The 16,078-nt window shown below is 38.2% G+C and overlaps 1 long non-coding RNA gene across 1 annotated transcript in view; it reads right to left on the reverse strand.

Moving 5' to 3' along the window:
* Window positions 1–9,327: 9,327 nt before the first annotated feature.
* The window catches only part of LOC139439054 (uncharacterized), a 130,487-nt gene continuing 123,736 nt past the window's right edge, over window positions 9,328–16,078 (reverse strand). The window contains exon 4 of the long non-coding RNA XR_011648920.1: window positions 9,328–15,902. This is a non-coding gene — a long non-coding RNA (uncharacterized lncRNA). The remainder of the gene's footprint in view (window positions 15,903–16,078) is intronic.

Below are 16,078 nucleotides of genomic sequence, written 5' to 3' on the forward strand. Positions count from 1 at the left end.
GTGTGTGTGTTGGGGGGGGGGGCTGTCTGAGCTGGGGGCCGCATCTTAGTCAGAGTCCTTTGTACTATGATTTCCTCCTATTTCAAGCCTAGTAATACCTATGCACACACTCTTTACTAGTGTCCTCTCTGAGTCACTCTTCCCCGTGGGTCAAGTGGGTCAAGTCTTTGCTTTTTAAAAGTTCCAACTAGGCTCATTCTCCCTGTAGCAGCAAAGCGCTGTGAAAATTTTAATATTCACACCAGAGACCCGAGAGGAACTTGGGAAATCACCTAGCCAGTTGTTTTCCTACTTTCTAGTTTTCTTGAAAAGACTGTGTCTAAATGAAACTGCACATGAGACCCCAGCGTTAAAGCAGGTATCAGTAGGGCTGCTCTGCTGGAGGCAAGAGCTGAGGGCCTCTGCCTGCCCGCATCCCTCAGCCACTGGAGGAGCTCTAAGTGTCACAGGAATGCTTAGGGACCGTGGCTCTAGGCCAGTTCCCTAATTTTACACGTGGGGACAGTGCTGGTCGAAGGTTGCATGGCTGGGCAGTGACGGAGAGCACAGTAGAACTCGGGTCTCCAGAACCCGCTTTCTAATGCAGCCGCTTGCCTGTGTCTGGTGTTGCTCCAGCTGGGAAATGACTTGTTTCCTGGCTGCTATACACACACCCCGCGATGGCTTGGCTAAGCGACAAGAACGTGTTTCTTCTTGGTTTCAGAGGCGAGCAGGCTCACCTTCTGGGATGAGTTGTGTGCTGGCTGGCCAGCAGTCCTCGGGTTCCTTGGTTTTCCCTGTCACGTGGAGATGTCCTCTCCTTTCTCTTCTGGGTTCCACTGACTTCCAGCTCCCAGTTCCTCCCATGACTTTCTCTTCACAAGGCCTCCAGTAATAGGCTCAAGGCCCATCCTGACTCAGTTGGCCACCCCTTAACTAAAGATAAAATCCATTGTCAGATGGTCCTATTTATGATGGGTTTGGTCCATACTCACTGTAAATAATTCAATCCTGCACAGGGAGTGTGACAAATAGAAAGAGGAACTATTAAATTGTCCATGGTTTTGAAAAAAGAGAAGTTTTACATAGTGGGGAATGCTGGGAATGTCTCAAGCTCTATCCTTTTGAATAATTTATGTTAATTCAACAAAATATATTTGAAAAGTAGTAAGGGCTAGGTATTTTGAAGACTGTAAATATTAATTAAATCTATATCTAACCTCATATATAACAATGGTAGGGGAAACGAAACCATATGTGAGAGAGCAGATGTGGCTCAAGGAGTTGGGTCCCCACCTCCCACATGGTAGGTCTTGGGTTCTGTTTCTTGTGCCTTCAACTGATGCAACTAGCAGACATAATGAGCAGGGAGCCAATGTGCCTCAAGCAGTTGGGCACTCGTCTCCCACATTGGAGGTCCCGATTCTGTTCCTGGTGCCTTCTAAAGAAGGTGAGCAGACAACAAGCAGACCCAATAAGCAGATACAATGAGCAGACACAGCAAGCAGACAAAGGAGGGAAACATCTCAGGGGTGGGGAAAAAAACAAAAACCAGAAAAATCATATGTGAGTTTGCAAATGCTGTAATACAGAGTAGGGACAGCTGCCTTCCAACATGATAGGAGTGGGGCTCAGGGAAGCTCTTGGGTGTACATGGTAATAGGGACAAGGGAAGGGCATACTAGTGGGGAAGTAGCAAAAATATTCAGTACTTTTCACAGGAGCCTCCTTCAGTGACAGTGTGCTGGGAATGAGATTGGAGAGGGCAAGACTTGAGGCAGGAAACACCGTTAAGAGGTTTTAGCAGCAATCCAAATGTGGATGTAGATGAAGGCAATGGGGAGGATATGTGGCGAAGTTATCCTTATCTGTGGAAAACAAAAACAAAAGTTCAAGAAGAGAGAGTACATCCAAGGCTTTTTAAAAATTCTGTAGCAATATTTGCCAAGGATACAAAACTGCTTCAGTAAGCACTTGAAATATATACAGAACTTTAATGCTGAGGGAGAATGAATGGCCTTTTATTTAGTTCCTTCAAGGAATGACAATCCTAAAATAAACAATGCTAATGTAGACACACAAAGGAAAGGATGTGCACACATCCTTTAAGAGCAAGGATTAGCAGACATTCTTGAATCTAATAGCGTGCACCAAGAACGTGAAGATTTTTTTTTATGAGAAAACTAAAATTGTGGTTAAGTGTTCCACCTACCAAACTAGGGACCAGGCTGCATTAGCTATTTAGCTGATTTAAGGGCTGAGCTAAGAAAATTCAAATGTTAAGGCAATCTCATACTCACCTAACAGCACAGTTTCTCCATAAACTTGCTTTCTAACCTAGAATGTTTGGCAGTGTGGGACTTTCTCTTCTCACCCACGTCTTTCCTCCCAAATTTTTCTCCCATCTTTTCCAGAGTGGGTAACTTCAGTAAGGTGAATTCTAAAGAATGAAAGCTTTCAGGCATGTACAAGCTGGAAATACTTGGTGTTTCTCTTCCAAAGTGAAGTTAGGATGCTGGGGGTCACCAGAGACATATAAATGAACTTTGAAGGACCAAAGAAGAGGGACTCCTGAATGACCACATGTGGTGACTTGATGGGAAAAGAAAAAATTCTCACCATCTTATGTATGCCATGTGTAACCCTGATTCATAAAGAAGATTTTCTTTCTGGTAACGGACTGTACTTAACTTACCTTCTCAGATGCTAAGGGTATAACTAGAGTTGCTTAGGAATGTTTTGAATAAGTTCCAGGTCCTTTCTAGGAACTTCCAAGGAATAATGAAGTGATTCGAGGTAATCATAACCAAAGAATGAAAGGGATAATAGCCGTGGAAATGACACAATATCTCCTAAATCCAGTCATGCCTTCCATAGATAAATGTAATGTTTGCATTGAAAGAAAGTTTAGAAATCCATTAGTCCTACCCATCCCTTTGAATGATGGAAACATCCCAGTACGTTGGCAGATAAAAAGAGGGGTTAAATTACTTGCTAGGATCAAACAACTATCTATCCACAGAGCTCTGATTAGAATTGCGGTTTTCTGACTCTTAGATCATTGATCTTTCCAACATTGGTCCCTTATCCATTGGTGAAGTTTACACAAGCCTGGTCTCAGGGAAGGTCCTGCGATGTGCTTAGATCACATTGTGTATCCTTAACATGAGGCAAATTTGAACCAGGCATGGACACCTCATTCTGCTTAAGAAGAATGTAGAGGAATGAATAAAGTTACCACCAGGGTTCAGCCATAATTTTAAAGCTAATCACCACCGAAATTTTGGTGTTCTCTAGATGACTATGAATATGTTTCATAGCAGATTATATTGGGTGATAATTTTCTTCTTGCATGTGCAATGATTCCTCCTAGATTGACTTTACAATCTGGTGAATATTAAATTGTTATTACAGCTTGGCTTCTTCCACTTTATTTTATTTTACTACCAAGGTTATGGGCTCAATGTTGTAGTTGCATTTTATTTCACTTAAAAGCGAGGTCTATTTTGGTCACTTAGCTTCCTCTAACTCATTTGTAAATAGGCTTTTTTATCTGGGCCAATGTTAGAATAGGCCGGTACACAGACAATTGGTTATACATATTTCATATTTCCAAAGGATGTAACTTTCTGCTATTTTAATAGTGATCTGCTCTGTAGACCTATTAATGGTAAAATGGTTATATTCATGCAACTCTCTTGCCTTGTTAATTTTTCTTTATGTTCCAATAGCAGCAATATCAATGTTTCTTCATTTCCTTTCAACCAACATTTCAAATGTACAGTTTTCTTGGCAAACATTGTATTCTTGATTCATCTCTTTGAACAGTTTCACCTGATTAACTCATAGCTATCTTCTCAGTGCAATTATTTGATATTATAGAATTTCTTAGTTAATGTGGACATAAAATATTATGTTTTATTGTTTAACCTCGTGTCTATCATATAATTATGATTGCAATTTTTACCATTCAATTGTTTTACTTATTTCTAAGTCTACCCCTTCTTTTCAACTAATTTATGATCAGGGTTCATTTTTGGATCACCTATATCCTTGCCACCTTTCTTGTTTATTGATTTTAAAAAGTTCTGGGAAACAGATGTGGCTCAACCACTTGGGCACCCACCTACCATATGGGAGGTCCTGGGTTTGGTTCCTGGTGCCTCCTAAAAGGAAGAGCAGATGATGCTTCCCAACACAACAGAACTAGATGCTGCCCTTGATGCAACGAGCTAGACTCTGCCCATGCCGCAACGAGCAGTCAGCAGACACAGCAGCCCTTTGGGCACTCGCCTTTCATGTGGGAGGTCCTCTCCTGGAAGAGCTGAGCAAACAAACAGTGAGCAGACAGACTAGTGAACCATCTGGGGGAAGTAGGGGGAGAAGTAAAATATATTTTTTAAAAAAAATGCTCCTTTAAAGAAAAAAAATTCTGCCTAGATTAAATCTTTGTAGGATTGGCCTAAACACTTTTCCATATAACTTTTATTTCCTAATGTTTTAGCCTGCTATGAGCACCTCTCAGTCACATCAATAAGTAAGTCAATCAACCAGGTGTTTATTGAGAACTTATTTTGAGCTGAATTGTGTTCAAGGTTCTGTGGGGTTATAGAAGAAATGTTAGTAATGGTTTGAGATATCCTGGATCTGGTATTTAAGTTAAGTAGACAAAACTCACAATATGAAATTAAATAAAATAATACCCCAAAATAATAATGTACTAAATTACTTGCCATTTTATTGAAATGCTGCAGGATTTCAGTGATGAAGGAGATCAGATAAGATGTCATTTGGGGCAATCATGGGCACTTTGAAAACTGGATAGATTTAAATGGTGGCAAATTGCTGGAGATGACTTACCACAGTACATTTTTCTCACAAAGTAATTATTCGCCCAATTAGAGGGGTAAAAAGGGGGAGAGGGGGAAGGGAGAGACAAGAGGAAGGGACAGAGATGGGATAGGTTAGAGCTTATTTGTCTAGGGTTTTGAATACCTAATTAAGAAATTCCCTGGCTACCCTTTAAGTAAGTGGAAATGCTAAAGACTCTCAAGGGTGTAAGTTACTCAAGGACAACAAACAGGCACCTTTTAAAGGAGCTTTCTCTTAATGTTCATAATCATGATGCATTGGAATGGAATAGAGGACCTGGGAAGCCAGCTGGGAGGTGGAGGCGGTAAAGCAGGTTGTTTTCAAGAGAGCCTGGCCTAGAAAACTCCAAAGCTATGCTCATGCTTTTTTTCAAAAGCTTTTGCAAAGTTCAGACTTCTGACACAGTCCTACCCTGCTTCTTTACCTAAACGCTTGATTTTTGTAAAGATTTGTTTATGTCCCCATTGTTTTGCTGTTTTCTACTTCTTACCCGTTACACTATTCAGAAGGCCATTTACAAATCTATCTTTTCTTACCTCAGAGGCAATTCGTTTTCCTTTGGGTTTTAATATGTGGACACCTCTCAAGTTCTTGACCCCTCTTTCTACTTGTAGTTGGATAAATATAAATTATTACCGAGGTGGTTATTTAAGCAAGGTTCTTTCCTTTAGTCTTCCAAAATACTTTCAAAAGCCTTCATACTGAAAAGTTACTATAAATTAAAATAATCAGTATTGGGCCTACTAATCACCCCAAAATGCCCATGTTTATGTTTACTGCCGATTGTTTGAAGGGATACATGTTGAGTTTAATGTTAACAACCTCTGTCTTCCTTTGCCAGGCAATGCCCAAAACGTTTTCACAAGACAGAGAAATGTATATTTTGTTCTAAAAAGCTCAATTCAGTGAAAAACTCCAAGGACATCACTTTCTCCAAATATAGGTCGTCTTTAGTACAAGCCTTTTTAGCAGCACACAAAAGGAACATTTACAGTGAAAGCATAGGAAATAAGGCTTTTCGCTCTTGTTAACAATAATGGGGAGTGATATACTGAATCTCTCTGTAGTGAGATTTATTCCACAGGGAACAAAATATCTTATCCATCAAATGAATGAAATGTGCTCAAGTGAGTGTCCTTTCTTTTATTTATTTATTTATTTTTTCATCTGTTTGCTTAAAGAGGCTGACCAGCCTTCTCACAAGGTGAGACATTCCTGCTTCTCCTCTGTGAGAATGCAGACACTCAGACCAACCTTCACCTTTGTTCTTAAGAATTCTGATTTAGGACTAATGGCTAACCTGGCAAAACCCGTGAATTCTGAATGTTTATGATATAGGTGGTCTTAAGGAAAATTTTAAAGGAAAAATAATGTGAGTTCAATGTCTTTCTCTCTTCCAGCTCTCACACCATTTTTTTCCTTTTGATGATAAACCTTTTGTTTTCTCCACCTCCTTTGTATCACTTGAGGGGTGATAAGATGCTGTTTGATTTTGGGGACTTGGAGTTGTCCTAAATGATATTGCAGAGACAGATGCTGGACATCATATATCCTGCCATAACCCACTGAATGGACTGGAGGACAGTGTGAACTACAATGTAAATTATTATCCATGTGGTGCAGCAGTGCTCCAAAATGTATTCATCAAATGCAACGAATGTGCCACAATGATGAAAGAGGTTGTGGATGTGGGAGGAGTCGGGTGGGAGTGTGTGTGGATATATGGGAACCTCTTATATTTTTTAATGTAACATTTTTGTGATCCATGTATCTTAAAAAAATACAATTAAAAAATGATGGGGGTATAGGGGTGGGGAGTGGGGTATATGGGAACATCTTATGCTTTGTGTGATCTATTAACTTTAAAAAAAGTTAATTAAGAAATAAAATAAAATAAAAAACTTACCCATTCAGTGACTAATAATACCTTGAAGGCTTTCTCTACCATCAGCCAATTTTAGCTAAAATGTTAGTGAATTTTGAAAAAACATGTCTGTATTTGTTAATGATTTGAATTAAAAATTTTTAGTTGAAGAACACACAAAAAAATGGAAAAAAAGAATGCTTTGTAGAACGTTATTCAATGAGGAACAAAAACATAAAAGAATATTTGAAAGCCAACAAAGTTATTGAGAACAAAAGGGACCTATCATAAACTAAAAATATTCCTCCTATTTTGTCAATCTCTCCCCTCAAAACTGTCAAGATATTTGGGGAACTCCCCTGATCCTCAAACTGACTTATCTTTGCTTACCTGATGTTCAGCTCCCCCTTACCAAAGTGCTTCTGTTTATAGTTTTCTCATCCTATTCACTAAGTGGCTGGAAGCCAGGGTTACTGCCCACCATCAGGAATGCTTGCCTGGGGAGCAGATGTAGCTCAAGCTGTTGAGCGCCTGCTTCCATGTCCAAGGTCCTGGGTTCATTCCCTAAAACAAACAACAACAACAACAAAGAAAGCTTGCAGGACTTAGAAAAAAGGCTTTGCTTCCTTCCCTGCACCGTAGCAGACAGGGTGTTGGCTTGAATTTAAACCCCTCTTGCGCCAGGTTCTGACATCCAGATTTCTTTAGGCAAACGGACACATTTACAACTGCCAGGTCCACAAGGTATCCTCTGCTTTTCTCTATTCTGGGAAACCTTGCTAGATAGGGTGTCAAAAGAGGGTGCTATAGTCATACTCAGACTGTTGTCTGTGGCCCAGAAGCATCAGCACCCCCTTGGATTTGTTAGAAATGCTGACTCCAGGCCCCCTCACAGACCTACTGACCCCAAATCTGCACTTTAATGAGGTCCCTCTGCCATTACAAGCTTACTAAAGCTTTAGAAACACTGTTTAAATCCAGAGATTCTTCAGCATTTTGGTCTTACAACCCCTCTGCTGGTAGAAATTATGGAGCACCCCGTGGGCGGTTGTTCATGTGGTTTATATTTATATTTACCAAATTAAAAATTTAAACTGTGAAATGTTTTATGCCTATTTATTACTTCATTTAAAAATAAGAAATATAAATTCATTACATGTTAATATGAATGAATATTTTTATGAAAAATAGCTATATTTTCAAAAAACTTAGTGGGAAGGGAATGGTGTTATTTTACATTTTTGGAAATCCCTTTAATGTCTGGTTTAATAAAAGACAGCTGGATTTTCATATCTGCTTCTGCATTTAATCTGTTGTAATAGCATACATCATATAGACTCTGGAATGTTCCATAGTATGTTCATGAAAGAATGGAGTGAAAAAGACAAAAAAATAGACTTAGGGTAATTATAAAAACAGTTTTGACCTCAAAGACCTCCTGAAAGCATTTTGAGGATTCTCTAGAGGTTCTGGGCAACCACTGTTCCAATCCAAATTCCTATATTGATTAGCTGTGTGGTTTTTTAGGCAAGTGATAAAATCTCCCATTTTCCTTACATGTAGCAATAGATTCAGTACTAGATAACATTTGTTCACTTGTTCTGAGTCCCACTTAATTCTAGACACTTAGATAAGGAAGCAGATGCAGCACATTTAAATGACTGGTGATAAACTGGAATTCAAGTTGAGCTCTTTTGAATCAAAGTCCTACTGCTTGAAGTTGTAAGGAATATGCATGAATCGCAAGTTGATGACGTGCTCTAAAGTAACTGCACAGTACTATTATCCATATTGTCTTTAAAATTTCTACAGATTAAAAGCTGCTTTCTATTGAAAAATTCTGATTTTATAGGTTTTTTCCAATCTGTTCTGTGTTTATTTGTATTTGGTAAAAACTGGGTGTGACACAAGCTATTCTTCCCCAGCTATACAATGCCATGTTCTGCTGGAATCTGAATTCTTTCATTGAAAGATTTGTTTTCAGGTTTATAAACTGTTCATTTTCACTGGCATTTGAGCATGTTATTTTATAAATGGTAGAATTCCAGGGTGGGGATTGAGTGCTTCTTTTTTTTTTTGAATGGAGTTTTTAAAATAATTTTTAAAAAACTTTTTATCCCCTCCACCAAGATGACTCCCTCCTCTGTCTGCTCATTGTCTGCACATCTTCTTTAGGAGGCACTGGGAACCAAACCCAGGACCTCCTATGTGAGAGGCAAGGTGCCCAACTGCTTGAGCCATCTCTGCTCCCTGCTGGTTGTGTTGTCTGATGGTTGTGGCATCTGTTCATTGCAGCATCTTCTCATTGCAGCATCTGCTGGCTGCTGTGTTTGTGACATCTGCTGAGTGCGGCCTCTGCTTGTTGTGGTATCTGCCTATTGCAGCATTTGCTGGTTGCAGCATCTGCTGGTTGCAGCATCTGCTCATCTTCTTTAGGAGGCACCAGGAAACAAACCTGGGACCTCCCATTTGGGAGGCAGGCACCCAATTGCATGAACCACATCTGTTTCCCTCTTTTTTTCTTTTAAAAAATTATATCAGTTAAAAAACAACAAAAACCATAGTGTGATTTAGTTAACTTGTTTTGCTCTAGAGAGGAAAGAATGTTAAACTTGGTGTATATATATATATATTTAAGTAATTTTTTTCTTTATTTTTAAAGGGGCTTTAGATTATATACATGTTACATTGAAAAATTGGGGGATTCCTGTAAACCCCACCTCCTTCCCCTCCCACACTTTCTCACATTAACAACATCTTTCATTAGTGTGGTACATTTGTTAAAATTGATGAACATATATTGAAGCATTGCTACTAACCATGGTCTATAATTTACACGATGTTTTACACTTTGTACCTCACAATATTATAGGTTTGACAAAAAGTATAATGGCTGGTATCCATCCTTGTAATATGCAAAATGATTCCAATATGTCAAAAATGCCCCACCTATTACACCTATTGTTCCCTCTGCCTCCCCTCAAAATCTCTAGTAACCACTGTCCTTATATCCATATTACAAGTTCTTTCATTCCTAGAAGAAGAATAATACGTCTACTTTAGTTCATAGTTGCATTCTCTCCTTATGTTTGTTCATTCCTCTATCTTGAGGATTTGGGGATAGTAATCACCACCCTGTTTCTAATTGAGAGGGGGCTTGGATCACATAAGGCAGATGAATGAAACTGTTTTGCTTGCAGATGAAGATACTCTCTGCTTCTTGGGTCATCCTTTTGTTAGTTGTCCTGGGTGAGTCTGATAAACTGGAGAGTAGGTGTTGGCTGCAACTCTGATGATATTCAGGGCTCACCTGGCATATGAGCAGCCCAAAGATTTAAGTCTCTGGGACATTTATTTAATTGATACAGTGTTAATTATAGGTTCAAGTAAATGGGGTAAAAGACCCATGTCCAGGAAAGTTATAAATGAGTCTAACTCTAATATGTTGGGGGAGATGGGTCATCATGTATTCCAAGGTAAGGCCCACTGACAGGGTGCCAATTTCCTTGGGTTGTCTGCCCTGCCTATAGTGTCTAGATGTCTCTTGAGCCCCCAGGAACATCTCTATTTTAGACACTGTTTACTATGGCAGACAGTGAGATCCTTCAGAGATGTATATAAGTGTATCCACTGGAATGACCTCCCAACTCACTTTGAAATCTTTTTGCCATAAAAACTCACTTGCATTTAATGTTTTCCCCTTTTGGTCCAGGTCTTTCTCCAAATGCATCATTAGTTGGTGCTTGGTATTGATCCCTTGGTGCCAGGGAGGCTATCCCTGGGAGTCATGCCCCATGTTGGGAGGAAGGCAGTGGATTTTTTTGCTGAGTTTGGCTTAGAGAAAGGCCACATTTGTGCAACAAGGAGGTCCTCAAACTTGGTATATTTTTAAACATGTTTCCTGAAGGTTAACCATGATTTTCAAATATTGTCTGTATTCACCTTTTTCTACAGCCAGATATTCAGCTTCTTTTTCATATTTCCTGATAGTTCCAGAAAAATTAAAATACATATGTTCCAAATTTTTTTCTACAGATTAGTCGGCTTAAACAAACTCTACTGTGAGCCACTGGGCAGAGGGAAATGCAAGGACTCTCACATGAAACAGCTCACTTTTTGGATTCACTGGAGGCACATGGAACCTCTGAGTGAGTCCCTAGGGAGAAGGAAACTGACATCTAAACTTAAATTAACTTTGTAGGGTAAAGTGGACATGACCATGGTTTGGCAGATGGAGAGAGCAAAGTACAGGAGAAATCTGACATTGGTCATGGCATTAGAGAGCATCCTATTTCAGTTTTAGGAAAATTGGGGAAAGTCAGATTGGGGAAAGGCAAGATTATTCAGTTTTTTATTGCAAAACCAAGTCTGGACTAGAAATGAAGACCCAATGCAGGAGAAAACGACAACGAAGGTGAGAGTCTTTGATGTTTTGGGGAGGTTCTGAAGTGGAAACATAGGGTAATTAGATGCAGATGAAACTTCTCTGTGACTTGTTTCTCAGTCTTTCTCTTGTGTGGGCAGACGTTTCTCTCTGGGTGGTGAATGCTTCTTAACTCCTTTGCCACAACTGCGGTGCACTGGAGAGCTTGCCATATCTTTTCCCTGTCAGTAAGTCCATGTTGCCTAAATGTGAACAATTAACTCACTCTAGCTATTGGTACATAAAGGAGTGACTGGGAAAAGAGTTCCCAAAGACACACATGTAGGATATAGAGAAAGCATTTAAAAATTTTCAGAATCAGTGTCTATACTGTAAGCTAAACAAACAAACAAACCTCAATAAAAGATTTTACCTCAGCATTTCATACTCAGAGTATACTGTGATGATTATTATGTTTTCAGGGCAACTGAATGTCAGGTTTATAGTTACCCGTAAATATGTACACATATGATGTCACCTATATTTTGTCAGCCTTTGTGGAATTTGAACAATAATTTTCCTTTCAACTGCAAATACTGTCTATATGACAAGGTCTCCTGAAAAGTGGGGCAGCTGCTTGAGTCATACAAGATAAATATATCCTGAAATGACTATTGTTCCGAGTCCCTGAATCATTTCAAAGGACATTTCCAGTGCAAATATATGATGTAACTCTATGTGCTTTCAATAAAACATCTACAAGGTAAGTTGTATGATTTCCCAGGATAATGTTAAGTCTACAAATAGGCTGTCACTCGCAAATAATATTGTAAACGAGATCTACATAGTCCATGTCCTATAAAAGGGACGTTAAACTGTGTTTTGAGTTAAAGCAATGTTTATTTTCTTAAGGGAACACATCTTATTTTATTTTACTAAAGCTTTTATTATTGAAAACTTCCTGCACATAAAATGCACTAGTAAAAATTCTTTTGCTATACTAGCGGCTTGCATTACACTAAACCGATAAAAAATAGATTAAAAATTAAACATTTATGACCCAAGGAGCTGCTGAACAGACTATGCTGAGAAGAACATCTGTAACCATAAAATGCAGATTCTTGAAACCTGAATTTGCCTGTTGTGCTTACTTAATTACCATGCAGAGTAACTTGTTGGGTCCTGATAGGGCAATCACTAGGTTGTAGAAAATATTATTCCCTCTGGGATTTTCCTGTGCAGATTCCAGGAGGGGGGTTTTCTTTTGAATACCCAAGTGTGACTTCCTTTACTATTAAATGGAGTTATGTATACTATGCAATGGTATAATAGGCTCTGGAGTAGAGAGATAAAACAATAGCACCAACCCGCAATATCGTGTCAGCGATATTATTTAACCTCTAATTTCTTAGCCTGTAAACAGTGAATAAAATTGATTTTTACTCATTTAAGTGAATAATGCAGTTTTCAAATACTTTCATTAATAGGAAAGTAGATTTATGATTTGATGGTAGACTCAGGTTCCTTCCTCCAAATACCCATCCTTTCACCCAGATTGCAAGTATCTAGCAGTTAGAAACCATATCTTGGTCATTTTTGTAACCTCAACAGAGTGAACATAGTGGAAACCAGATTGTCAATAAATGCTTACTGAAATGAACTGTGGAAGTAAAACACATTATTTACTCCATTCTATTAGTATATTTAATATTTCACCTCTGAGTAACAAAGTCAAGGTATTCAAGGTTTGAAACGACTAAGTTTTCTAAAGTTCTTAATTAGAGAAAATGTAGGTTGTCCCTGTATGATTTCTGGATGGTTCCATTTAGTGGATGACTGGTCTCAACAGGAAGAAGAAACCACAACCATCTTGCCAAAGGCTATGGAACAATGGACCAGAAAAGCTGCTTTTAGTTCCAGTTCTGCCACCAAATATTTGTGTTATCTTAAGTTCTCTTAATCATAATTCATTACTAGTTGCCTTGGGATGAAAATACTTATCACAGAGGATATCACAAAGACAAAATAAGATAATGGATGTTGAATCGTTTTCAAAGTTCAAAGTAGACCACACTTGTTTGCACCATATTATTACTTGTGTAAAGAATGACTTTCATATTGATGATTGAATTACAGAAAATGCATTTGACATAAAAAATCTTATCCAGAGGTTGGACATGACAGTTGAGTCTTTCTCCTGGATTTGTTTACAGAAATAAACAGAACTGTGCAAATATGAATACATTAAATAATAACATGCCTCGTCAGTATAGCAATGCAGTAAGGTCAAAGTGAATCCATCTCTAGACCAAGATAATGCATATTATGATGAAATGAAACCTGGTAGGTTATTGGAATCATACATAGAAATGTATCTAGCCATTAATAAGTGCCTTACATATATTTACTCACTCAAGTATGAAGACCATATTTAATTGTGCACAATATTGTTTGGAGTTCTATTACTCTGTTGCATTCTCATTAACCAAAAAGTGACAACCTTATCATGGCATTTGATATAGTGATTCTTGATTAACCAGAGTACTTCATTGACATCAGCTTATTTCCCCATATTGCTGTGTAACTGAGAAGTGACTTTTGGAAAAATTCCAGTTGGACTGCATACTGGGACCGTTTAGAATTAAATGGTGTAAGCTGAGTTTTGGCCTTATCAACACATTCATGAAATGTGGAGACTCAAGCAGAGCATGGAAAAATTGTGAGGACAACAGCTGCCTTCAGCTTGCCTTAAAAGCAAACATCTCAGCTACGATGTCCTTTAATTTTTGGTTATTATAGAGCTAAACATAATATAATAATTATTAGCATTAATATGCAGAGATCATTATTTTTAGACAATTTTTTTTGCACACATTGGCTACAATACTGTATGCTATTTTGGACTCTTTCCTTTCACAGCAACAGGATTAACCAAGTGGGAAACAATTTACTCTTTGAGATTAGTGCTACTCTAAGTCAGGTCCTTGGGCCAGCAACATCAGCATCACCTGGGGGTGTATTAAAAATGCAAATCCTGGTCCCTGTCCCAGATCAACTGAAACAGAATTAACAAGCTCTCCAGATGATTCTGATGCCCCATCAAGAATGAGACGTTCTATTCAAGGTGACAGAAATGGCCAGTCCTTCTGTTGACACTTTAGTAATGATTTCAGAGTTCAGTTCATTTTTTCCTTTGAGTGTACAAAAAGTGGAGGAGTAGGGGTAGGGAATGAGAATAGAGAAATCAATGAAAAACCCAGTTTCCCCCAAAATGGATCTCGTTTTCTCTTAGATCAGTAGTTCTTAAACTTTTGTAAGCATTAGGATCACCTGGAGGATTTGTTCAAATACAGATTGCTGGGCCCCACGCCATAGTTTCTGATTCAGTACACCTGGGACCAGGTCCAAGAATTTGCATTTCTAACAAGTTCCCACTTGCTGATGGTCTAGGGACTATACTTTGAGAACCACTGTCTTGAATAAATATAAAACTCACAACTCATGTACTCTTAACTTTAGCATTGGGGAACACATTTCCATCAATGAACACAGTAAGTACTACATATCACACTTTGGGTTGATAGTATGTCAGGTTGGGGGAAAGTTACAGTTGCCAAAAGAAGCACAGAATAAGAAGCAGAGAAGGAAGGGAATATGACAAGCGTGCAAGGAGAGAGAGAGAGCAGTAAGGGAAGAGGCTCCTAAAGGAAGGGAGTTAAAAAACAAAAACAAAACAAACAAAAACAACAAAGAAGCAAGTATACCAAATCTCTGAAAGTTTAGAAAAGCACAGACTTAGAATTTGGAATTGGTGGAAATGTGGCAGCAGTTCATTAAGGAATATCTGCTCCAAAGAGTTTTTTTACCTCCTTTCTTTTGCCCTTTGAAATCCAGATTGGTTTATTAACCATTATTCACAGATCACCATGCTAATTCTAAATCTTTATAAGCTGTGAATAAAATTATTGCCTAGTCTTTCACCTTAAAGAATAAAATATCTGGGCAGTGCCAGAGGTTCTACTCTTCAGTCTAATAAAAAAATATATATTTGAATGTGCACTGTATTTCTCTATAAACCCTCACAATAAAAGTGATTTACTTTGGACATTTAAACTTTTGTTTTTATATATTGATTCACTTTTTATCAGGTCCTTAAATTCTCATAAATTTTTAGCAAGCAGAAAGGAGATTTGAGTGACTATATTTTCAATATAATCTATTTATTTGAATATTGCTAAGGAACCAAGACACATATTTAGCGTTTCTTTTTTTTGGCCCTTTGAAAACACTCATCAAAAAAAAAAACCTCTTTATTCACCTTGTACATTTCAATTACTGTCTATGACTTCAATTAGTTTACAGCATTTTTAAGTAGAAGAGTTTAAATCAATTACTATATTATATGCTAAAGTTGAAAATATATATATTTATGTCATGAACAAGGAAACAGACAATTTGGATGCTTCATGTTTTTACCTTGGTTTTAGGATCAAAGACTGTGTCTAATGACAAATTCAAATAACAAAAGGAAAAAATTATCAGGCAAACGGAGGCTATGCCTCGAGGTCACTAACTGTAGGATTTAAGGAAAATGAGCATATGAACTATTTAAGAAAACACAGGATTTTTCAAAGTAAAATGCTTTCATCTGAAATATACACACAGAGGTTTTTATGACTTTATTAATTTTTGTGATTTAAACATGACTGTAAGTGCGTCAGCCCCTTTGTGGAGTTAAGCACGTGGGTCTTGGAATTGGACTGCTGGGTTTCCACCACTCACCAGCAGTGTGGCCAGAGTCTGGTCGCTTTAGCCTCCATTTTTCTGAAATGTGAAACATAAAAATAATAGCATCAACCCCACAGTGATGTTCTGAGGGTAGCAGAATATGCACAGAGTATCTAGAATAAAGTTCAGCTCCTAGTATACAATCAACTGCCATTAGTCACAAAGGTGAAGGTGATTAGTCATTGGGACTACAATTTACTTTCAGAAGTCTT

This window comes from Dasypus novemcinctus, chromosome 5 (assembly GCF_030445035.2).
Source record: "Dasypus novemcinctus isolate mDasNov1 chromosome 5, mDasNov1.1.hap2, whole genome shotgun sequence".
Taxonomy (NCBI): domain Eukaryota; kingdom Metazoa; phylum Chordata; class Mammalia; order Cingulata; family Dasypodidae; genus Dasypus; species Dasypus novemcinctus.